We start from the raw sequence: 24,351 nt of genomic DNA, 5'->3' as shown, positions 1-24,351 counted from the left end.
ACAAGATGGGCGGTGCCTGACCAGACCACGACTCCTTCCGAACATAGAATGCCCCTGGGTGAGTATAATCTAACTCCTTTTTCTTCTCTTTCAGGCTACATCGGGGGCTTATCTACAGCATTACAGAATGCTGTAGATAAGCCCCTGATGCCGGTGGCTGCAGCTGGTAGGCAAAAAAATTAATGACAGATTCCCTTTAAAACGCGTAGTATCCAATTAAACATTCTTGTAGACCAAGTACCGCCACTCATAGCAATAGCATTCCCTTATGGCTGTGATCTCTTTCTTTAGGCTAATGCCACACGACAAGAATTATTCAGGAATGGTTTGAGGATAATCACAGAAGATGACGACTTGTCCTACAAATTGTCAGGGTCCTGACAGCGCCAGCGTACAGCCTCCGCTAAAAAGGGACTCACCCGCACTGTAGGGACCCCTGGGGACAAGAACAGCCGGAAAATAAAGATGCACAGGACCTGAATGTAGAAGTTTAGCAAGCCGGCACAGGACCTACGGTCATGTGACTGCATGGGGGCGGGGCTTAGCGTCCTGCTTTCAGAGAAGGTAGAAAACTCAGAGTCAGGCAAAGCGGAGGTCATGCACAATACAGGCAAGCGAGGTACAGGAGGGATAAACAGACGGGAGGAAAAGACAAAGCCAATGGTCATACACAAGATATCAGTAAAGTACCAGGGATGAGACAGAACGGATAGTCAGGGCCAAGCAGAGATCAAAATCAAACAGACGTAGAAGGTACCAAGCAGAATCCAAAGCAATATCCAGAGAACAGACCGAGTCGTACACAGAGAATCAAGCAACCAGAACACAGCACAAACACACTCAGGGGTCACCACACAATGCCAAGGGCGAAAGTATAACTGACGGGGGATGGGAGCTTCCTGAGGCTATAAGAAGCCTCCCCAGAACCAATGAGAGGCCACCATAATAGGTCCCAGGTGTGCAGGTGAGAGTCTGCACTGAGATCAGAACATTAACCCCAGAAGTGCCGGTCACCCAGCACTGGTATCATGACAGTACCCCCCTCTCAACGGGGGGCCCCTGGACCCTCAGGCTTGCCCGGGTATCTAGCATGGAAAGCCCGAAACAGACGATCCACATGCATCAACCGGGCCGGCACCCAAGACCTGTCCTCCGGCCCATACCCCTTCCAATGAACTAGGTACTGTACTGACCACTGTACCAACCTAGAATCTACGATGTGACCAATCTCATATTCCACATGTCCCTCAACCTAAACCGGAGGAGCAGCGGACTCGGATTCTCCCCGGACTGCTTCAAACGGCTTCAGTAGAGATCTATGGAAGACGTTAGGGATCTTGAAAGAGGGTGGAAGGCACAGCCTGTACGCTACTGGGTTGATTTTTTCCACAATCTTGTACGGGCCAATGAATTTGGGGCCCAACTTGGCTGACGGAATCTTTAACTTAATGTTTCGCGTGGAGAGCCAAACTTTCTCTCCAACCTGAAACATGGGACCAGGTGTTCGTTTCCTGTCCGCAAAAAACTTATACCTGCCTTGAGACCTAGATATACGCCGCTGGACTTCTGCCCATGTATCTTTTAACCGCTGAACAGAATCCTCAGCCCCGGGGCACCCCAAATCCAGACGAGAAAACTCACCAAAATCAGGACTGAACCCATAGTTGATCAAGAAAGGGGACATACCAGTGGATTGACTCACCCGACTATTGAAGGCAAATTCAGCCAACGGCAGTATATCACACCAGTCTTTCTGTCTAGCAGAAGTCAGACATCTGAGGATCTGTTCCAGAGACTGATTAGTGCGTTCCGTCTGACCATTACTCTCAGGATGGTATGCAGACGAAAAGGACAGAGATATCCCTAATTTTTTGCAGAAAGCACGCCAAAACTTAGCCACAAACTGCACACCACGATCAGACCCCACATTCACGGGTACCCCATGCAAGCGGACCACATGCTGCACAAACAATCTGGATAAGGTTTCAGCAGAAGGTAATGCAGACAGGGGTACAAAATGAGCCTGCTTTGAAAATCTGTCCACCACTACCCATACAACCGTATTACCCCTGGAAGAGGGAAGATTGGTAATAAAATCCATGGACAGATGGGTCCACGGTCTTTCGGGAACTTCCAAGGGCATCAGTTCCCCCGCCGGCCGGCTATGGGAGCTTTTAGAACGAGCGCAGACCCCACAACCAGAAATGAATTTCTTTATATCAGAACCAAGAGTAGGCCACCAGAAGATCCTAGCCACCAACAGTCGCGTGGCTGATATACCAGGGTGAGCACACAACTTGGAATCGTGGAACTCTTGCAAGAATTTAAGGCGAAATTGCTCTGGGACAAACAACTTGCCCCCTGGCTTGGCCGCAGGAGCCAGCGACTGGGCCCCCTCAATTTCCCGTTCCAATTCAGACGAGATCCCTGCTAACACCACCCCAGGGTACAGAATGGAGGACGGTGGCTCAGGGACAGACACAGGGTGAAAACTACGAGATAGGGCGTCAGCCTTGACATTCTTTGACCCTGGACGGAATGTAATAGTAAACTGGAAACGAGAAAAAAAAAGTGACCAACGGGCCTGTCTGGGCGTTAATCTTTTAGCAGACTCAATGTAAGACAAATTTTTGTGATCAGTGATCACAGTAACCGGGTGACTGGCCCCCTCCAAAAAGTGCCTCCATTCCTCAAACGCCAACTTGACCGCAAGAAGCTCTCTATTGCCTACATCATAAATTCTTTCAGCAGCAGAGAACTTCCTGGAAAAGAAAGCACATGGCCTGAGGTTGTTTAGAGTGGCAGACCCTTGGGATAACACCGCCCCCACCACAAATGGTTTGGAAGGATCTGGCTGTACCAAGACAGGAGCAGACATAAAACACTTTTTCAGCGTCGCAAAGGCCTGTTTTGCGAGTGAGGACCAATTTCTCACATCTGCACCTTTGCATGTTAGATCCTTGAGAGGTTTGACCACTTGCGAAAACCCACGGATAAATCTGCGGTAATAATTGGCGAACCCCAAGAAGCGCTGAAGACCCTTAAGATCTCGGGGTTGCACCCAATCCACAATGGCCTGCACCTTCTTGGGGTCCATGCGAAAACCCTCACCGGATACAATTAATCCCAAAAAAGACAATTCTTGCACACAGAATACACATTTCTCCAATTTGGCATACAGATGATTTTCTCTCAGTCTTTGGAGAACAGTTCGTACATGTTCTAAATGAGAATGCTTGTCGGAGGAGTATATCAAAATATCATCTAAGTAGATAACGACAAAACGACCAATGAGATCCGAGAATACCATGTTGATGAAATTCTGAAATATGGCGGGGGCGTTGGTAAGACCAAACGGCATGACTAAATTTTCAAACAGTCCCTCGGTCGTGAGGAACGCGGTTTTCCATTCATCCCCCTCTCGGACCCTTATCAAATTATATGCCCCCCGAAGATCCAGTTTAGAAAACCACTTTGCCCCTGATAGTTGGTTACATAAATCGGGAATCAATGGAAGGGGGTACGTATTCCGTACAGTAATCTTGTTGAGCTCCCGGAAGTCGAGACAGGGACGTAACCCGCCATCTTTTTTCTTTACAAAAAAGAAGCCTGCCACCACAGGTGAGACTGAAGGACGTATGTGTCCTTTGCGCAGACTTTCAGCAATGTACTCCTTCATATCCAAGCGCTCAGGACCGGAAAAATTAAACAGACGGGCTTTATGTAATTTAGCCCCTGGGACCAGCTCAATAGCGCAGTCAAAGGGTCTATGTGGCGGTAACGTCTCGGCCTCGCTTTCGGAGAATACATCTTCGAAGTTATTCAGGCATTCTGGAATACCTTCCAGCTCGACAGATGATACAGACACAGATTTAACAGGTTCAACCAGCAGTGCGGATTTATCACATAACTTAAAATCATTAAATCCCCATTGAACAATCTCCCCCGTTTTCCAGTTAATAACTGGGTTATGGCATTGTAACCAGGGCATGCCCAACACCAACCCTGCAGGTAGATTGTGCAGAACAAAACAGCCTAGGTTTTCCACATGAGTAGCGCCCACTCTGAGCGAAAACAAGTCAGACATAAAGAGAATTCCCTCCTTAGTGAGGGGAGAGGAGTCAATGGCCATCACCTTGATCGGAACCTTGAGCCTAACTGTCCCTATCTTGCAGGATTTGACCAATTGGGAGTCAATGAGATTAATCGATGATCCGCAGTCCACGAAGGCTGTAGAGGGAAAAGAACTACTGTCCACAAACAGTTCCACATGAAGTAACACTTTAGAAAACGAGGAAAAGGGTACCTGAGGGTCTGAGTAGTCTCCCCGTTGACAGCCCAGACCTAGTCGTTTCCCGCCAAACGGGTTGAAGACGGGCAATCAGGACACTCCCTTTTCCAATGTTCCATTTTACCGCAGTAAAAGCATAACTGATTGTCCTTCCGGCGTTTCCTCTCCGTATCCTTCAGGGAGAGGGCGCCTACATCCATGAGCTCAGGGGCAGTCTCGTTTCCACTGGGGAACAATGGAGTCTCCACCTGCATCACCCCTCTGGCCCGCAGCCTGCGGTCCATTCGGACGGCCTGGGTCATGGCGTCCTCGAGAGAGTTAGGCGGGGGATGTAACGCCAAGGCATCCTGCAGTCGCTCGGTCAAGCCTCTGTGAAAGAGTCCTCGGAGTGCGGCGTCGTTCCAAGAGACCTCTGTGGCCCAGCTGCGGAATTCAGTACAAAACCACTCAGCTGAGTGTTTCCCCAGACAGACGCTCATCACCATGTCCTCTGCCAATCGCACTCGGTCAGGCTCATCATTATTGTGCCCGAGGGCCTCAAAGAATGCATTCACAAACACTCTCTCAGGGGCAGTGGGAGAAAGCCCAAGCTTGTGGGGACCCTCTTAACAGAGACATAATGACCCCAACCTTCTGACTTTCGTCCCCAGAGGAACATGGTCTCAAACTAAAAAAAAAGTTTGCAACCCTCCATGAAGACCCTGAACTCCTTTTTGTTTCCAGAAAAAAAGTCAGGCAGTTTAACAGGTGGTTCTGGGGACACCAAAACAACATCACTCGCCCCAGCCCCCAGAGATCCAGCAGCTAAAGCCCCCCGCACTGTCTCAGAAACCTGCTGCTGAGAACGAGCCAGAGCTTGCTGCTCCAGAGATAAACCCTGAAACATCTGACTCAGATTTTTCATCTGGTCAGCCAGAGATTGTATGGGATCCATAACACTCTGCATGAAAAAACCCCAAAAAACTTAATGGTCAATTATAATGTCAGGGTCCTGACAGCGCCAGCTTACAGCCTCCGCTAAGCAGGGACTCACCCGCACCGTAGGGACCCCTGGGGACAAGAACAGCCGGAAAATAAAGATGCACAGGACCTGAATATACATGAGTGTTACAAATTATTACATACTCATGATTTAGGTGATAACTTCTACATCAGTGAGAGTCTGACTGTTGAAAGCCCCAATTGCCAGAATGTGGCAAGCAGATCCCTATGGGTTTGCTGTGAAAGCAGAGTACGGTGCTCCGTCAGTTCCATAGAGAATCACTGAAGCGGCAGCTGAGCAGTCACACTGTTGCTTTGTACTAGCAGTAATAAGAGTGTCCCTTCTGGCAATCAGTAGGGGTCCCACCATTCAGACCCATGCTGATCTAGACCCCTACCGATCACCCCATAACTACTTACATGTGCATGTAGCTCTGTCAAAGAAAAGTCCAGAAATACCTTTACATGACCAGTCCATTGCTTCCTTGCTGAGAAATCAGTTTGAATTCATATGCAAATGAGGCTCTAGAGCTACAGTAGATCTGTGAAGCCTCTGTCACTCCAGCTCTATTCCTCACCCAGCACCGCCTCCTCCCACTTGACTGACAGCCTCCATGCTGTGTGACTTCAGTTATAGGAGCCATCAGTCTAGCAGGAGAAGGCAGTGGTGGGCGGGGAATAGAGCTGGAGTGACAGGCTTCAGATCTACCATAGCTCTTCAGCCTCATTTGCATATCAAGTCAAACTCTGATTTCCTAGTAACAGAGGAATGAGACTGACCATGTAAAGATATTGCTGGACTTGTCATTGAAAAAGCCACATGTACATATAAACCGTTTGGTGAATTAAATCTTACTGACAGATTCCCCGTAAGTAGCATTTACCGTATATACTCGAGTATAAGCCGACCCTCCTAATTTTGCCATCAAAAACTGGGAAAACTTATTGATTTGCATGTCGCTGGGAATCTCTCAGGCAAAACTAACAGGTCAAGGAAATTCTTATCCTCTCTTGCTGACAACTTTATCTTCCAAAAGGTAGGGGAGATAACAAGGGGATCTGCTACCTTGGATCTCATCCTCATAAACAGGGAGGAAATGGTTGAGGAGGTAAAAGTGGCTGGGACCCTAGGAGGAAGCGACCATGCTAATTTTGGATAACTAGAGGAGGAAGACCTGTGAAGACTCAGACTTAGATTTCAGAAAGGCAGATTTTAAGGGATTCAGAAAGAGAATTGGAGGGATCCAATGGCTGGATATCCTTAAGGACAAAAATGTCCAGGAAGGATGGGAAATCTTGAAAAAATGAAATTCTCAAAGCACAATTGTTAACAATTCCGAAAAGAGGGAAGAATAGGAAGCATTTAAAGGGGTTGTCCGGGCTTTTCACATAATCTCAGTACATATCTGGGCTGCAGAATTCTGACAATAAGTAATTTACTTTCTGTCACTAGTTTGCACGGTTTTCTAGATATTCTGAACAGAACGTCCAAGGGGGTGTGTGTTATGGCATTGAAATGAGAACTAGTCGTAACCTCCTACTCTACTCCAAACATGCCCTCTAGAGCAACAACCCCACCCTCCATAGCTACAGGCCCTCCCCGTCCACATGAAGAAGCCCTCATCACACAGTAACATAAAATATGCCCCATAAGATGCTCCATAGAATATGCCCCCATAAGATGCTCCATAGATTATGCCCCCATAAGATGTTCCATAGCACAGGCCCCCATAAAATGCCCCATAAGATGCTCCATAGAATTATTCCCATATGCTGCTGCTGCAAATAAAAAAAAATGACATACTCACCCCTATCCTCGCTGGGGGACAGGTGCCAGTGTCGCTGCTGGCTCAGGACCCGGCACCTGAGATATTCACCTGTCCCCGTTCCCACGCTGCTCTCCTCTGTCTGCCGCATCCTCTGTCAGTGACGTTCAGGCAGAGGGCGCCGCGCACACTAACCACGTCATCGCTCCCTCTGCTATCTGAACATCACTGACAGAGGACGCGGCAGACAGCGGCGAGCAGCGTGGGAATGGGGACAGGTGAATATTGCATATCCAGTACATACCACCCCCTGGCGTGTCTATGCAGCTCCGTTCTCCCACGGTCTCCGGGCCTGCCTTCAGCGGTCACGTGGTACGGCTCATTAAAGTCATGAATATGCGCATATTCATGACTTTAATGAGCGGTATCACATGACCGCTGAAGGCAGGCCCCTGAGACCGTGGGAGAAGCAGGGGGGCTGCAGAGACGCGCCGGGGGGGGGGGGGCAGTATGATCTGACACCCCCCGCTCCCCCTCCCACCCCCTGGCGTATATGACTCGCGTATAAGCCGAGATGGGGAATTTCAGCCCAAAAAATGGATTGAAAATCTCGGCTTATACGCGAGTATATACAGTAAGTTGGATCAGCCTGCAATTTGATTTTCCACTTTGATTTTGAGTATCATTCTAAGTCCAGACCTCCATGGGATATTCATTTCGATTTACATTGATCATTTTTATGTTTTATCATTCTCAATGCATTCCACTATGTAATGAATAAAGATTTATAACTGAAACATTTCATTCAGTGACATCTAGGATGTGGTATTTTAGTGTTCCCTTTATTTTTTTTGAACAGTGTATATAAATCTGTAGGGGCATTAGTGATCAGAAAAATGCCAGTGTTTTATAGTATTATAGCTACCATAAGTAAGTTTCCATCCATAAAGACAGTATGTAATACCGTATATTAATATAGGGTTCCAAAAAGGTAACGAGATAATTACTGGTCAGCATATGTATTTTCTATTAGATATTATTGGGATGTACTTTCATTTTGTAAAGATGCTACAAAATATAAGTACATCCATATAATATCTAATAGAAAATACATACGCTGAACAATATTTCTTTTTTCTTTTCCATTAGCTCTATGACATTACGTGATTAAAAACTGACTAGCTGAATCCTTCTAAGGCCGGTTTCACATTTGCGCTTTATAGCGCAGCGACGGCCTGCGCACGGCCGCCGCTAAGCCCCGCCCCCTCCCGGCTCCCTGCCCGCCCCATCCGGTCATTGCCGCCTACTAGCGCACATGGACGCTTGCGATCTGCGCACCCTATCTTTAGCATAGGGTGCGCAGATCGTGCGTTGGCAGTGCGCTAGCAGGATTTTGCCGTGCGCTGCGCACTTTTGAAGGTGCGCCCGTGTGCGCCGAACGCAGCATGTTGCATTTCGGCGCTGAAATCTCATCCCTCGAGATCTCAGTCCCGAGATCACCATCAGCGCATGCGCAGTCCCCGGCGGCGGCCGCCATATTGCCGGAGCCAGCCAATAGAGGGAACCGAGAGGGAGCCCCGGGGCTCTGGCCTGTAGCAAAATGTCGGCAGAGCCCTGGAATGGGAACCGGAGACACCGCTGGGTACGTGGAGACACGGCTGGGCACCCGGCGACACCCACAGCGCTGACAGACACCCCTGCGGCCTACACCCAATAAGGTATATCCTCTTTGTAAGACGCACCCCCATTTCCCCCCCCCAAGTTTGAGGGGAAAAAAAAGTGCGTCTTACAAAGCAGAAAATACGGTAAACTTTTTTCCTTTCAGGCCATCGGGGGTTAATATCAGTTTTTGCCGCTGGTGTTACTACATGTTTAGTCTGCTGGTGGGTTTTTGCCCCCGATGGCTGCTGGTGTTACTGCATTGTGATTAATGTTCTATGCAGGTGAGTGCCACTCCCACCTCCCTTTATAAGGCCATCTGGTGCTGCAGCTCACAGTTCGTAATACAGTTCATTTGGAAACCAACCGTGGTGAAGACTGGACCTACCTAGTGCAGAGGGGGTTCAGCTTATCTGGAGCAGTGGTGATGCTGCTGAAGAGAGGAGCTATCAGGAGCAGTGGTGCTCCAGCTGAATGTTGTCAGGTGGCTAACTCTGCTGTCCAGGAGCATTTCAGCAGAGCAAGCTACGTTTTGTTTTTTTGGTTGCTTTGGCCCCGTGGTGTCTCTTATCTTTCCTTTCGTGTTATTGGTGCAGTACACTTATCCCTTTCTCACCTCCTGGGGATGGGGTTGAGGGGTTTTAGCTCAGGGCTAAACAGGAGATAGGGACAGGTCGGGGACTTGGGCCTCACTACCATCAAGTGTACCCCCAAGTTAAGGAAAGTCAGGGCACCTCCTTAGCCTGAGGGGCAGTTCAGGGGCCCAGGTTACACGTCTCCTGTATTTTCCCTACTGCCCTGTGACAAATATCATCAGCTGGTTCAACTGGTGGCCTATAAAAAGGTGTCACATTAGGAAGGTGCCACACAAGAAACGTCTCACGATGGGTAAAACCAATGAGCTGTCTCGAGACCTTTGCAACCTTATTATTGCAAAACATACTGATTGCATTGGTTATAGAAGAATTTCTAAACTACTGAAGGTTTCAGTGAACACTGTTGGGGCAATAATGTGAAAGTGTAAAGGACATTATTTTACCGTAAACTGGGCATGACCAGGTGCTTCCCGCAAGATTTCAGACGGAGGAGTGAAAAGAATTGTCAGAACAGTTGTCCTAGAGCCAAGGACCAACTGTGGAGAGCTACAGAAAGTCCTGAATACACAGGTATAATTGTTTCAAAGAAAATAAGTAATGCAATCAACCTCCATGTCCTGTATGCTCGCTCACCACACAAGACTACATTGCTGAACAAAACGCATGTTCATGTGCATTTAAAGGGAACCTGTCACCCTCCCAGTGCGTTTTTAAGTAAAAGAGCCACCTTCAGCAGCACTAAGGCTGCATTCTGTGAAGGTGGCTCTTCTGTTTCTGATCCCCAGGAACGCCGAAATAATAAACTTTATAAATAGGTCCCCGTACCTGTATTCAGTCCCATAGGTATGGTGCGTCCCCCTGTAGCAGCCGCCTCCCCGCCGTCAATCATTCCCGCCCTGCGCCGTCTCCTCCTGCCTTGCTGTCGCCGTTACATGGCACAGCGCAGGCGCCTGCCGGCAACAGTTCTCGGGCATGCGCAGTGCTCGCTGCCCTGGAACTGACATCAGGCTATCGCGCCTGCGTTTTTCGCAGGCGCCAAATCCCGCCCTGCAGTGTGTTATGATGTATTCACACTGCGGGGCTGGTAATCTGGAGCCTGTAAAACTCTCAGGCGTGATAGCCTGATGTCAGTTCCTGCGCAGCACACACTGCGCATACCCGAGAACTGTTGCCGGTGGGCACCTGAGCTGTGCCATGTAACGGCAACAGCAAGGCAGGAAGAGGCGGCGCAGGGTGGGCATGATTGACGGCAGGGAGGCGGCTGCTACAGGGGGACGCACCATACCTATGGGACTGAATACAGGTATGGGGACCTATTTTTAAAGTTATTATTTCGGTTTTCCTGGGGATCAGAAACAGAAGAGCCACCTTCACAGAGTGCAGCCTTAGTGCTGCTGAAGGTGGCTCTTTTACTTAAAAATGCCCTGGGGGGGGGGTGACAGGTTCCCTTTAAAGTCTGCTCACACTTAGACAAGCCTGTGAAATACTGGGAGAATACAGTGTGGTCAGATAAGAGCAAAATTGATCTCTTTGGATGCCATAACACATCATGTTAAAACACCATACCATCAGTGAGGTATAGAGGTGGGAACATCATGGTGTGGGGCTGTTTAACAGCATATTGCACTGGCAAACTTCATATAATAGAAGGAAGGATGAATAAACAAATATATAGACACAAAACTCAAGATAAAAAGCGGACGGCACCGCTGTTACCGTGTGACTTCAAATGATGTGCGGCATACAGAAGTCCAGCAGCTGGGAATCTCGGGTGCCAGACCTGGAAACAGTCAATCCTGGGAATCCATGCAAAGAGAAGAGGTCGCACTCATCGAGATGAAAGTTTCACTGATTTATTGACATATCATGAACATGTCAAGTCAGGGGAGTGACATAAGGAGTGCAAGAAAGGCTGAATATTATAGACACATTCTTGATAAAAATCTGATGCCGTCTACCAGTATGATGAAGACGAAATTTGGGTAGACATTTCAGCAAGACAATGATCCCAAATACACAGCCAAGGAAACTTTCAGATGGTTTTAGATAAAGAAAATAAAGCTGCTAGAATGGCCAAGCTGATCACCAGACCTGAATCCAATAGAAAATCTATGGAAGAAACTAAAGCTCAGAGTTCATAGAAGGATTCCCCAGGACGTGAAGAGTGTTTGTGTGGAAGAATGGGCCAAAAATCACACCTGGGCAATGGCTGACTAGTTTCTCCAGGATGCGTCTTGAAGCTGTCATCACCAACAAAGGCTTATGCACAAAGTATTAAAGGGGTTGTCTTCTACTAGGAGAACCCCTTATTGATCAAAATGTTTGACACCATAAAATAATAAAGCTTATACTCACCTCCCATGTTGGCGCCGTTCCGGCAGTGTCGGCATGGTCCCGGGGCTCTTGTGCGGTGTTGCGACATGTGATGGCGGCGCCCAATCAGCCCTGGCATCACTGTTCGCGTCTTCGGACAAATTGAATGTGAAGAGAAAGTCCGGGCTACAGCTGATCTCTGACTTCCTCTTCCTGCTCAATTTGACAGGACGCAGGGACAGTGATGCCAGCGCCGATTGGGCACCCACCGGCGTCACAACTACAGCACGGGAGCCCTGGGAGACGGAGTGCCGACACCGCGGAAACAGCGCCGGCACGGGAGTGTAGTATAATCTTCATTGTTTTATAGGGGCCAAAAGTGGGGTATGAGAAGAAGTTGTCCAAGTAGTGGACAACTATTTTAAATACATTTCAGCAAGTGTGTTCAATACATTTTCCCTATATCATTTCTCATTATTACAAATAATTTATGGACATCTATAGTTTGATTTCTTTGCCTGTGTGGATTGGATGGGTTGTTACTGACATCTGGTGAGAATTTCATGTCAATCGCTCCTTTAGAAATAGATTTACTTAGAAAACTGGTGACATGCTCAATACTCATTTCACCTGCTGTATATGTTTCCTGCTTCTTTCCTAGCAGTAAAAAAAAAACAAAATAAAAAAAAAAATAAAATTATGTAAGGTCAAGACAAATCTTACCCAGATCTAGGTTACTAAGTTAATAAGTATAGGAATTCATGAACACAGCCTTGCACAGGACCTCTAAGTAAGAGCATAGATTTTTTTTTTTTTAAGGTTTGTGTGTGGATTCTGCCCCTAAATACTGAAATTAATCGGCTGACATTTTCCCCAATGATGCGAGGGAATGTTTTATTTTATACACAATTCATATGCTGTGGAGAAACAAAAAAATTCATGCTGGTTAACCATTGAGCTGCAGATTATAAAATTGACAGCAACTTCATTAGCTACAGGTTCTATATGGGAAAAATATGTGGCTTGGTTTCATTGTGCTAATCTGAATGCACATCCACAGCAGAAATAAGACTGTGCGCCCACGTTGCGTTTTTTTAAGCATTTCAGCCGCTGTGGAAATGCTTAAAAAACGCATTCCCATGCAATCCTATGGGATTCCGCAGTTGCTGTGCCCACGCTGTGGATTCTCCCGCTGCGGAATCGCATAGCGGTAAAATCCGCAGCATGGGAATCGAGCGATTCCGCCGCCATAGGATTGCATTGAAACGCTCACTTTACGCATGTGACTATGCCCACCATGCGTAAAGTGAGCGCTTCATGTGCGGATGGTACCCAGGGTCTGGAGGAGAGGAGACTCCTGTAAAAAATAGAATTAAAATAAAAAATAGAGATATACTCACCCTCTGTCGGCCCCCGGCCCTCACTGGTGCTGGTGGCAACTCGCGAGACCGTACGTCATCAGAGATCATTCGCGCAAGGCATCCCTGGGAACGGAAGTTGCCGCCAGCGCCAATGAGGGCCGGGACGATTCTGGGGGCCGACAGAGGGGGAGTATATCTCTATTTTTTATTTTATTGCATAGGCAGCATCAATAGTAAAAAGTTGGTCACCTGATGCTTCAAATTGCTTGGAAAAGCACAAGCGTTCTGCAAGCTAGAAACGCTTGTAAAACGCTTGTGTTTTGCGGGAAAACGCATATGAATTCCGCATGCGTTTTACCCGTGGCGGGGAGTTGTGGAAATGATGCGGACAATTCCGCAGCATTTCTGCAACGTGGGCACATAGCCTAAGAGTTTCAGTCTTGGATTGCTTCTGTGGATTCTTAAATAAATATCCATGTGTTTAAGGCACTTGTTGATGATCAGCAAATGAGAGATCATAAGAACGCTAGTTCCCAATTATCGACCCTTGTGAAGATGCATTCACATGTCGCAATTTTTTTTGCCAGGATTTTTGAAAATTGCATCAAGAACTTGACTGCAACATATAAACGCAGCCTTAACATGCTGAAAATCGACGCTCATTTATCAGCTGGTTGGATTTGTGCTGGCACTAAAATCATTGTAATCAGCAGCACATCACGCTGTGTAAAAAGATTGTGCTGTAGACAACATGCATGCTGTAGAGACACAGAAGACTGGTTCTGTCCCCACCTAACTAGTATTGCAGTGTAAAGCGGCCTTCAGCTTAAATACACATTCAGGGTCTGACAGGTCCAGGATGGGGGAGGGGTGGGAGCCGAGCAAATGCCTGAAAAAGCAGCGGCTGCAGATGGCTAGGATCAATTCACCCCCTTTCCTTCATTTAAAAATAAAATTAGGAAAAAAAAAATATATACAAGTTTGGTATTATGAAAACTGTACTATACATGACCTAAAGACTCAGCAATGGAAATATCCACCTCTATATATACGTATTGTAGCAATCGGATATTTTTAAAATTTAACTTTTATTATTTGAGGATAAAATACAAGGTGCTCAAACAAACAAACAAACAAACAACACATAAAATAGTTGATGTGCTATAGTGCAAACCCAACAAATACTCTCCTCTTGTTGGAACAGGTACCTTATAATGAAATATGCCAATAGGCGTAGAACATATATGCCCAAACATCAGCCCTTTTCATCTTCTAGGTGTCAAATCACACCATAAACTCAATTATCCCGCTACCTGTATATATTGAATACATATATTCAATAGATCTATAGATCTTTCTATAGAAATTTACCATCACTATAAGAAATGTATATTTATCTTAGATCTATGTCCGACTCCTGTGTATCTAGCTGCTCATGGACTTACATTTATAGGATATGAGATTTTTTGAGACGGGTGTCTCTTTTCTGTGTTGACGTGCATCTGGGATCTTTCATGATATCCAGGGTATCATAGAGATTTCTATGTTTGAATTGGAACCTGCACATAGTTATTGGTAAGAAAATTGTAAGGGTCAATATTTCTGATTTGCTTACAAGTTTGGAGAGAGGCTTCATGGGGAGATAAATCATTGCTGTATATTAATGACTATTTCCCCTGGTTTTAAGCGTCTAGGTGCGGCGCATGCGCTGTATCTACACGGTGGGCGAAGACATTATGTCTCCTGCGGGAGGCATAAATTACATGATGTCAGCGTACCAGCCCCCTCCCACAATAGGAGCAGCGCGATGTAGCGCATGCTCTGTTATGTTTGTCCGCTCACTTCGCGCCGAGCGTTCCACGGGAACAGGCGCATGGATGACGTCAGCGGTTCAACCACAGGAAGTGATGAGGAGACTGGAAGTGTTTCTTCCGGTAAGCAAGGCGCGATTATATAAATGAACGACGCGCTATTACAATGTTCATACCATGACGGTCTGAGTACAAAACGGCCACTCATGACGCTTGGCTCCTGTAACCCCATGTGACTCCCCTGATGAGTGTAACGAAACGCACAGGGAGAAGGGGTAGCGCATCTGGCAATATGGGCAGTATATGATTGAAGCCTGAAAACTGGTGAGACCGTTCCTTTTTTATCATGGGGTTGTCTTCTCGTGTTTAACAATCCTTAATTATGGAATGCGGTGTAAGTAGGAGTGTGCACGATAGAAGACACATCCCATAATGTTTATAACATGGCCCGCATGCATATGTTTACCAATGAATCCCTCTAAATTATGAGGGACTAAGCTGATTGTGCTATGGTTTTTGTATATTATAAATGTGAAGTTTCAATATATGGCGGATATATTTCAGTATAGGCATTGGAGGATGATATGCAATACTGGATTACAAGTTAGATTGGTACCGCACTTTATAATTGAATTTGTATTTGTATGCAACATCCCTATATTGGTTGTGATAAGTTTAATACGAAGTGGTTAATAGACCATTACAACTAGGAGGTACCATAGGCCTACGGGTAGTTGCAATACATTTGTATATACAGGTAGCTGGATAATTGAGTTTATGGTGTGATTTGACACCTAGAAGATGAAAAGGGCTGATGTTTGGGCATATATGTACTACGCCTATTGGCATATTTCATTATAAGGTACCTGTTCCAACAAGAGGAGAGTATTTGTTGGGTTTGCACTATAGCACATCAACTATTTTATGTGTTGTTTGTTTGTTTGAGCACCTTGTATTTTATCCTCAAATAATAAAAGTTAGATTTTAAAAATATCCGATTGCTACAATGACCTAAAGACTCATATTGCCGGATAACTTTTGTTGCAATTAGTGATAAGCGAACGTCCTTGGATAAGGGGTTATCTGAGCAATACATACAGGTCCCGGCGTCTGCATGTCTCACGACTGTTCGACAGCCGCAACACATACATGGGTTTGCAAACATGAAATCCCTGCATGTGCTGTGGCTGTTGAACAGCCTTCGAGACAGGCAGCCGCAGGGACCTGAGTTTTTCCTTGTCTTCCTCCAGTACAATGTATGAAATAAATTAATCGTATCATTCAAAACTACAAGTCCTACCACAAAAACAAAAGCAAAGAGAAAAAAAAACAAACCCTAAGACGGCAGAAAATTAAAAAGTTATTCCTGTTGGAAGAAAGATGAAAAAAACAAAAACAAAAGTGCACTAATGAAGATTGGCTGCGGCAAGAAGGCGTTGTACAAGAACCAAACAGCTAACATAGTCAATCGGTGCTGTAGTAGTAGTAGTAGTCAATAGGTGCTGTAGTAGTAGTAGTCAATCGGTGCTGTAGTAGTAGTAGTCAATAGGTGCTGTAGTAGTAGTAGTAGTCAATAGGTGCTGTAGTAGTAGTAGTCAATCGGTGCTGTAGTAGTAGTAGTAGTCAATAGGTGCTGTAGTAGTAGTAGTAGTCAATAGGTGCTGTAGTAGTAGTAGTAGTCAATAGGTGCTGTAGTAGTAGTAGTCAATAGGTGCTGTAGTAGTAGTAGTCAATCGGTGCTGTAGTAGTAGTAGTAGTCAATAGGTGCTGTAGTAGTAGTAGTCAATCGGTGCTGTAGTAGTTAGTAGTAGTCGTCAATAGGTGATGTAGTGGTAGTAGTCAATAGGTGATGTAGTGGTAGTAGTCAATAGGTGATGTAGTGGTAGTAGTCAATCGGTGATGTAGTGGTAGTAGTCAATCGGTGCTGTCATAGTAGTTGTAGTCAATAGGTGATGTAGTAGTAGTCGTCAATCGGTGCTGTAGTAGTAGTAGTAGTCAATAGGGGATGTAGTGGTAGTAGTCAATAGGTGATGTAGTAGTAGTAGTAGTAGTCGTCAATCGGTGCTGTAGTAGTAGTAGTCAATAGGTGATGTAGTGGTAGTAGCCAATAGGTGATGTAGTAGTAGTAGTAGTAGTCGTCAATCGGTGCTGTAGTAGTAGTCGTCAATCGGTGCTGTAGTAGTAGTAGTCAATAGGTGATGTAGTGGTAGTAGTCAATAGGTGATGTAGTGGTAGTAGTCAATCAGTGCTGTCGTAGTAGTTGTAGTCAATAGGTGATGTAGTAGTAGTAGTCGTCGTCAATCGGTGCTGTAGTAGTAGTAGTCAATAGGTGATGTAGTGGTAGTAGTCAATAGGTGATGTAGTAGTAGTAGTCGTCAATCGGTGCTGTAGTAGTAGTAGTCAATCGGTGATGTAGTGGTAGTAGTCAATAGGTGATGTAGTGGTAGTAGTCAATAGGTGCTGTAGTAGTAGTAGTCAATCGGTGCTGTAGTAGTAGTAGTCAATAGGTGATGTAGTGGTAGTAGTCAATAGGTGATGTAGTAGTAGAAGTCGTCAATCGGTGCTGTAGTAGTAGTAGTCAATCGGTGATGTAGTGGTAGTAGTCAATCGGTGCTGTAGTAGTAGTAGTCAATCGGTGCTGTAGTAGTAGTAGTCAATCGGTGCTGTAGTAGTAGTAGTCGTCAATAGGTGATGTAGTGGTAGTAGTCAATAGGTGATGTAGTAGTAGAAGTCGTCAATCGGTGCTGTAGTAGTAGTAGTCAATAGGTGATGTAGTGGTAGTAGTCAATAGGTGATGTAGTAGTAGTAGTCGTCAATCGGTGCTGTAGTAGTAGTCAATAGGTGATGTAGTGGTAGTAGTCAATAGGTGATGTAGTAGTAGTCAATAGGTGCTGTAGTAGTAGTAGTCAATCAGTGCTGTAGTAGTAGTAGTTAATCGGTGCTGTAGTAGTAGTAGTCAATCGGTGCTGTAGTAGTAATAATAATATCAATGGCCTTCAGCTCAATCTCAAGCTATGGCGACTTGATGGGTGAATGCTCTGTAGGAAGATCGATCTTTTACAAGCCTAGATACTTCCACCAGGGTCTTCTCCTCCATTATCTTGAAAGTATCAAGCCATCTGATTGCTGGTCTTCCTCTTCACCTTGTTACTTCTGTTCTTCCAACCATGATGTCTTTCTCCAGTGATTGCTCACTCCAGATGACGTATCCAAAGTAGGCAAGTCCTAGGTTGGTGATCCGTGCTTTGAGTGACATGTCTGGCTTGATTTGTTCCAAAACTGTTCTCCTTGCCATCCATGGTATCAATAACGTCCTTCTCCAGCACCATATTTCGAAGACGTCGATTCTTCTGTCTTGTTTCTTTAGTTTATGGGCATAAACCTGCACATCTGTTTGCAGGTCTACTCTCTGCCTTCTGATGCCAGGAAGCTACAGGTTATCAGCCTATTCTTGCTTCCAATTAGCACACCTGACTGCAAACAAAAGGCTCTTTGTGTTTTGGGACTTGTGTAACCAGGAGCTGCAGGTGACAAAGAGAGGAATAGTAACTTGTACAGTAGTACTGGTTTTGGTGTATTCCTGTTCACTGAGGAGGTCTGATATAAGAGAGATCAGGAGAGCACAATGGCTTTTCCTTTTTAGAGCTATTCCCAATTTTACCTGCGACTGCACGTAATGCCAGTTCAATAACAAATGTAGACGTGTGATAGGTACCGTACTTACTAAATTACATCTAACATGCTTAAGATCCACTCCTGATTTTTGAAAATCTAAAAGAAATAAATAAATCAATCAGAATCTGCAGTGTGTAACCAAGTACATCAAGCAGCTGGGTACACATCTTTCCCACTTTCTTTTTTAGGCTACTTTCCAGGGCTGTGGAATCGGAGTCGGAGTCGGTGCTCATTTTGGTGGAGTCAGTATAAAATGGACCGACTCCTAAAATATATAATAAATTGTGTACAGTAGTTCAATGCAGAATGTGCTGAATATTTTTTCATAGGAATTTGGGAAAGTTATGAAATGTCCTATAAATGGCTGTTCTACTCCTGATCTAAGGCTACATTCACACACAGAGTTTTTGCTGCGTTTTTTGAGGATACGTTTTTCAGCTGCAAAAGCAGATCAGCTTTTTTAAAGAACCGCATCACCTGAAAGGTTTTTGAGCTCATAGATAATGTTTTCAATAGCAAAAGCGGATTAGAAAACGCCACACAAACTGACATGCTCATTCAGCCCAAAAACGGATCCTCACAAAACCATGTGTCTGAATGCTATATCTTGAAACCCATTGACTTTGCTGGGATGCCCAGAGTCACTGCATTTTACTGCAAAAAACGGATCCGCAAACCGCTGTGTGTGAATCATGGCCGTAGCCAGCGAGGGGCAGGGGGGGGCAGCTCCCCCCCCCCTAGAAGCAGGGGCACGCACCTATCAAAACTCACTTGTATGCTGCAGTGCCCCCGTCCTGCACCAGTTCCAGACTGCAGGGGGCAATCTCCCCTCCTCTGTCCTGTCTTCTGCCGTCTTCACCAGAGAGAGGAGGGGGAGGGGTGCCTGCCCTGCACAGGATCCGATTCCTGGGCCCCGAGCTGGAGAAAGTTGTGCACACGCTGCAGCTGGCAATAAGAGAGTCTGCAAGAGGGACATGCTGGAAATCTGATTGTAAAAGTGAGGAAATTGGTTATTGCCGCCAGAACCCCTAAAATCGATTCCATCTTGAAGAGACGTGCTGGGAAAGGGGCAATTGTCGATCAAGCCACTCGGTGGGGCAGCACCTATTTAATGATTGAGCGATTGCTGGAACTAAAACTGTTTCTTGTAGATATGGCGAACCCTCAGGTAACACTAAATGAAGGTCAATGGACAGGTGGCTGAATTGAAGGAATTGCTTAATCACCCATTTACCGTGATTAAAAAACTACAAGCTGAGGATTTAACTCCTGGCATTTTCATAACGGAGGGGAAGAACTTGCTATTTTGCCTGTCCCAAAGAAGAGGTTTAATCGCAGATGGCATTTCTGCTTCAATGAACCGGAGAGAGACACAGCTATTGGAAAATGAAATTTTTCTGGCAGCTGTTTATGTGGACCCAAGTCATCGTATACTGCTTGATGATCAACAGCTTACTAAAGGAAAAGAAGCTCTGACTGAGGTAGCAGTTAGGATGAGTGGCCTACAGGAGGACTGCCAGGTGCAAGAGGACTTAGGTCCTGACCCTGCTACTGCTGCCATATCTTCATCCTCATCAGATGAGTTTGACTTTGACAAGTATTTGGATGACATGGAGCAGGCAAAGCGCTGCCGCAAGGAAAAAGATTTCACTCCGTCTCCTATAGCAAGCAGATTGACCATATTTCAGCAAAATGTTTCACTTGCTCTCAAATAAGAAGAAAAATTCAACCGTTCATCAAAACTGACTGTGCATGAGGCAATTCCTTTATACCCGTAAATTGTTAGAGATGTTGCCCATGTGGTTAGTGCTTTGCCACCAACCCAAGTTACTGTAGAGAGGTTGTTCTCTGGCCTTAAAATTATTAGGTCAGATTTTAGGTCATCTATGGAGGAGGATCTGATGGAGGCAATTCTATTTCTAAGAACAAATTCATAGACTGCACAAATGTTATTTAGTATGGTTTTTGTTGAAAACGGTTTTTTGCCACTTATAGTTTATTACATAGTGTTATATATATATATATATATTTACACACACACACATACTATATATATATATATATATATATATTCGATATTACATATTTACAGTTTATTACAGTTTTTTGTGTTCTAAAGTTGTATTCCAATAAATAGATATTATGTTCTATCTAAATGTCTTGATTATTGTATCATAAAAATGATTAAGTGTCTGATGTTCACATTGTTCTACAATAAATTTTTCACTTAAATATAAGTAATATATGTGGGAGTCGGTGTAAGGGAAATTGAGGCGTCGGAGTCGCAGGTTTGGCTTACCGACTCCACAGCCCTGCTACTTTCCCTTGTGAACTTTTGAGGTTGCAGATTTTGGGGGCAAACTTAAAGCAGGGAAATGAAGCAGTAGAGGTGCCCGTGTGTTGACCCTGCATCATGCCCAAGAATTTTTTTTTTTTGTTAAACAAACTTTAGAATTTTTTTCACCACTTAACCCCTTCACCCCCAAGGGTGGTTTGCACGTTCATGACCGGGCCAATTTTTACAATTCTGACCACTATACCTTTATGAGGTCATAACTCTGGAACGCTTCCATGGATCCCGGTGATTCTGACATTGTTTTCTCGTGACATATTGTACTTCATGTTAGTGGTAAAATTTCATTCAAATAACTTGCGTTTATTTGTGAAAAAAACGGAAATTTGGCAAAAATTTTGAAAATTTCGCAATTTTCCAACTTTGAATTTTTATGCCCTTAAATCACAGAGATACGGCACACAAAAAACCTGATAACTAACATTTCCCACATGTTTACTTTACATCAGCACAATTTTGGAACCAAAATTTTTTTTTGTTAGGAAGTTATAAGGGTTAAAAGTTGACCAGCGATTTCTCATTTTTACAACACCATTTTATTTTTAGGACCACATCACATTTGAAGCCACTTTGAGGGGTCTATAGGATAGAAAATACCCAAAAGTGACACCATTCTAAAAACTGCACCCCTTAAGGTGCTCAAAACCACATTCAAGAAGTTTATTAACCCTTTAGGTGCGTCACAGGAATTTTTTTGAATATTTAAAAAAAAATGAACATTAACTTTTTTTCACAAAAAAAATACTTCAGGTTCAATTTTTTTTATTTTACCAAGGGTAACAGGAGAAATTGGACTGCAAAAGTTATTGTGCAATTTGTCCTGAGTACGCTGATACCTGATTTGTGGGGGGGAACGACTGTTTCGGCGCATGGCAGAGCTCAGAATGGAAGGAGCGCCGTTTGACTTTTTCAATGCAAAATTGGCTGGAATTCAGATCGGACGCCATGTCACGTTTGGAGAGTCCCTGATGTACCTAAACAGTGGAAACCCCCTACAAGTGACCCCATTTTGGAAACTAGCCCCCCCAAGGAACTTATCTAGATATGTGGTGAGAACTTTGAACCCACAAGGGCTTTACAGAAGTTTATAACGTACAGCGGTACAATTAAAAAATCATATTTTTTCCACAAAAATGATCTTTTCACCCCAATTTTTATTTTACCATGGGTAACAGGACCCTAAAAGTTATTGTGCAATTTATCCTGAGTACGCTGATACCCCACATGTGGGGGTAAACCACTATTTGGGCGCATGGCAGAGCTCGGAAGGGAAACAGCGCCATTTGACGGTTTTGGCTGAAATTGAGATCGGACACCATGTAGCGATTGGAAAACCCCTGATGTACCTAAACAGTGGAAACCCCCCACAAATGACACCATTTTGGAAACTAGACCCCCTAAGGAACCTATCTAGATGTGTGGTGAGCACTTTGAACCCCCCAGTGCTTCACAGAAGTTTATAACGCCCTGGCGTGAAAATAAAAAATTCGTATTTTTTCCACAAACATGATCTTTTAGTCACCATTTTTTTTTATTTTCCCAAGGGTAACAGGAGAAATTAGACCCTAAAAGTTGTTGTCCAATTTGTCCTGAGTATGCTGATACCCCATATGTGGGAGAAAACTACTGTATGGGCACACGTCGGGGCTCGGAAGGGAAGTAGTGACGTTTTGGAATGCAGACATTGATGGAATGGTCTGCGGGTGTCATGTTGCCTTTGGAGAGCCCCTAATGTACCTAAACAGTGGAAACCCCCCACAAATGACACCAATTTGAAAACTAGACCCCCTAAGGAACTTATCTAGATGTGTGGTGAGCACTTTGAACCCCCAAGGGCTTCACAGAAGTTTATAATGCCCGGGCATGAAAATAAAAAAATCGTTTTTTCCACAAACATGATCAATTAGTCCCCAATTTTTTCATTTTCCCAAGGGTAACAGGAGAAATTGGACCCCAAAAGTTGTTGTCCAATTTGTCATGAGTACGCTGACACCCCATATGTGGGAGAAAACTACTGTATGGGCACACGTCGGGGCTGGGAAGGGAATCAGTGCCATTTTGGAATGCAGACTTTGATGGAATGGTCTGCGGGTGTCATGTGCGTTTGGAGAGCCCCTGATGTACATAAACTATTGAAACTCCCCACAAGTGACCCCATTTTGGACACTAGACCCCCCCACGGAACTTATCTAGATGTGTGGTGAGCACTTTGAACCCCCAAGTGCTTCACAGAAGTTTATAACGCTCGGACGTGAAAATAAAAAAATAATTTTTTTCCACAAAAATGATATTTTTGCCCCCAATTTTTTATTTTCCTAAGGGTAACAGGAGAAATTGGACCCCAAAAATTGTTTTGCAATTTGTCCTGAGTAGGCTGATACCCTACATGTGGGGGTAAAACACTGTTTGGGCGCATGGCAGAGCTTGGAAGTGAAGGAGCACCATATGACTTTTTCAACTCAGAATTGGCTGGAATTGAGATCACACGCAATGTTGCATTTGGAGAGCACCTGATGTGCCCAAACAGTGGAAACCCCCAATTCTAACTCCAATCATAACCCCAACACACCCCTAACCCTAATCTCAGCCCTAACCCAAGCCCTAACCCTAGCCCTAGCCCTAACCCTACCCTAACCCTAGCGGAACAATGGAAATAAATACATTTTTTTTTATTTTATTATTTTTCCCTAACTAAGGGGGTGATAACGGGGGGTTTGATTTACTATTTATGGCGGTTTTTATTTTTGGCAGCTGTCGCACGCTGAAAGACGCTTTTTATTGTAAAAATAGTTTTTTCATCACCACATATTGAGAGCTATAATTTTTCCGTATTTTGACCCACCGAGTCACGTGAGGTCTTATTTTTTGCGGGACGAGTTGACGTTTTTATTGGTACCATTTTCGGGCACGTGACATTTTTTGATCGCTTTTTATTCCGATTTTTGGGACGCAGAATGAACAAAAACCAGCGTTTCATGAATTTCTTTTGGGGGAGTGCGTTTACACCGTTCCGCGTGTGGTAAAATTGATAAAGCGGTTTTATTCTTCGGGTCAGTACGGTTACAGCGATACCTCATTTAGGTCGTTTTTTATGTTTTGTCGGTTTTATGCAATGAAAACTATTTTATATAAAAAATAATTATTTTTGCATCGCTTCATTCTGCGAGCTATAACTTTTTTATTTTTTCGCTGATGATGCTTTGTGGCTGCTCGTTTTTTGCGGGACAAGATGACGTTTTCAGCGGTACCATGGATATTTATATGCATCTTTTTGATCGCGCGTTATTACACTTTTTGTTTGGCGGTATGATAATAAATCATTATTTTTTGCTTCGTTTTTTATTTTTACTTTTTAAGGGGTTGGCTAAAGGGGTTAACTAATGGGACAGTTTTATAGGGCGGGTCGTTATGGACGCGGCGATACCTAATATGTGTACTTCTATTGTTTTGGGTTTTATTTATTTTCAAAAAATGAATTTATTGGGGAATATTTTTTTTTTTTTTTACTAATTTATTTGGCGATTTTTTTTAAATTATTTTTAAAC

General features: G+C 44.6%; 1 long non-coding RNA gene across 2 annotated transcripts in view; it reads right to left on the bottom strand.

Annotated features, from left to right (window-relative positions):
* The window catches only part of LOC141092345 (uncharacterized), a 96,861-nt gene that overhangs the window by 56,644 nt on the left and 15,866 nt on the right, over window positions 1-24,351 (bottom strand). The gene's annotated exons all lie outside the window — the stretch shown is intronic.

The sequence above is a fragment of the Dendrobates tinctorius genome, unplaced genomic scaffold (genome assembly GCF_039654945.1).
Source record: "Dendrobates tinctorius isolate UK_male_01 unplaced genomic scaffold, ASM3965494v1 ptg000059l, whole genome shotgun sequence".
NCBI lineage: Eukaryota > Metazoa > Chordata > Amphibia > Anura > Dendrobatidae > Dendrobates > Dendrobates tinctorius.
This window is presented reverse-complemented; position numbering and strand designations above follow the sequence as displayed.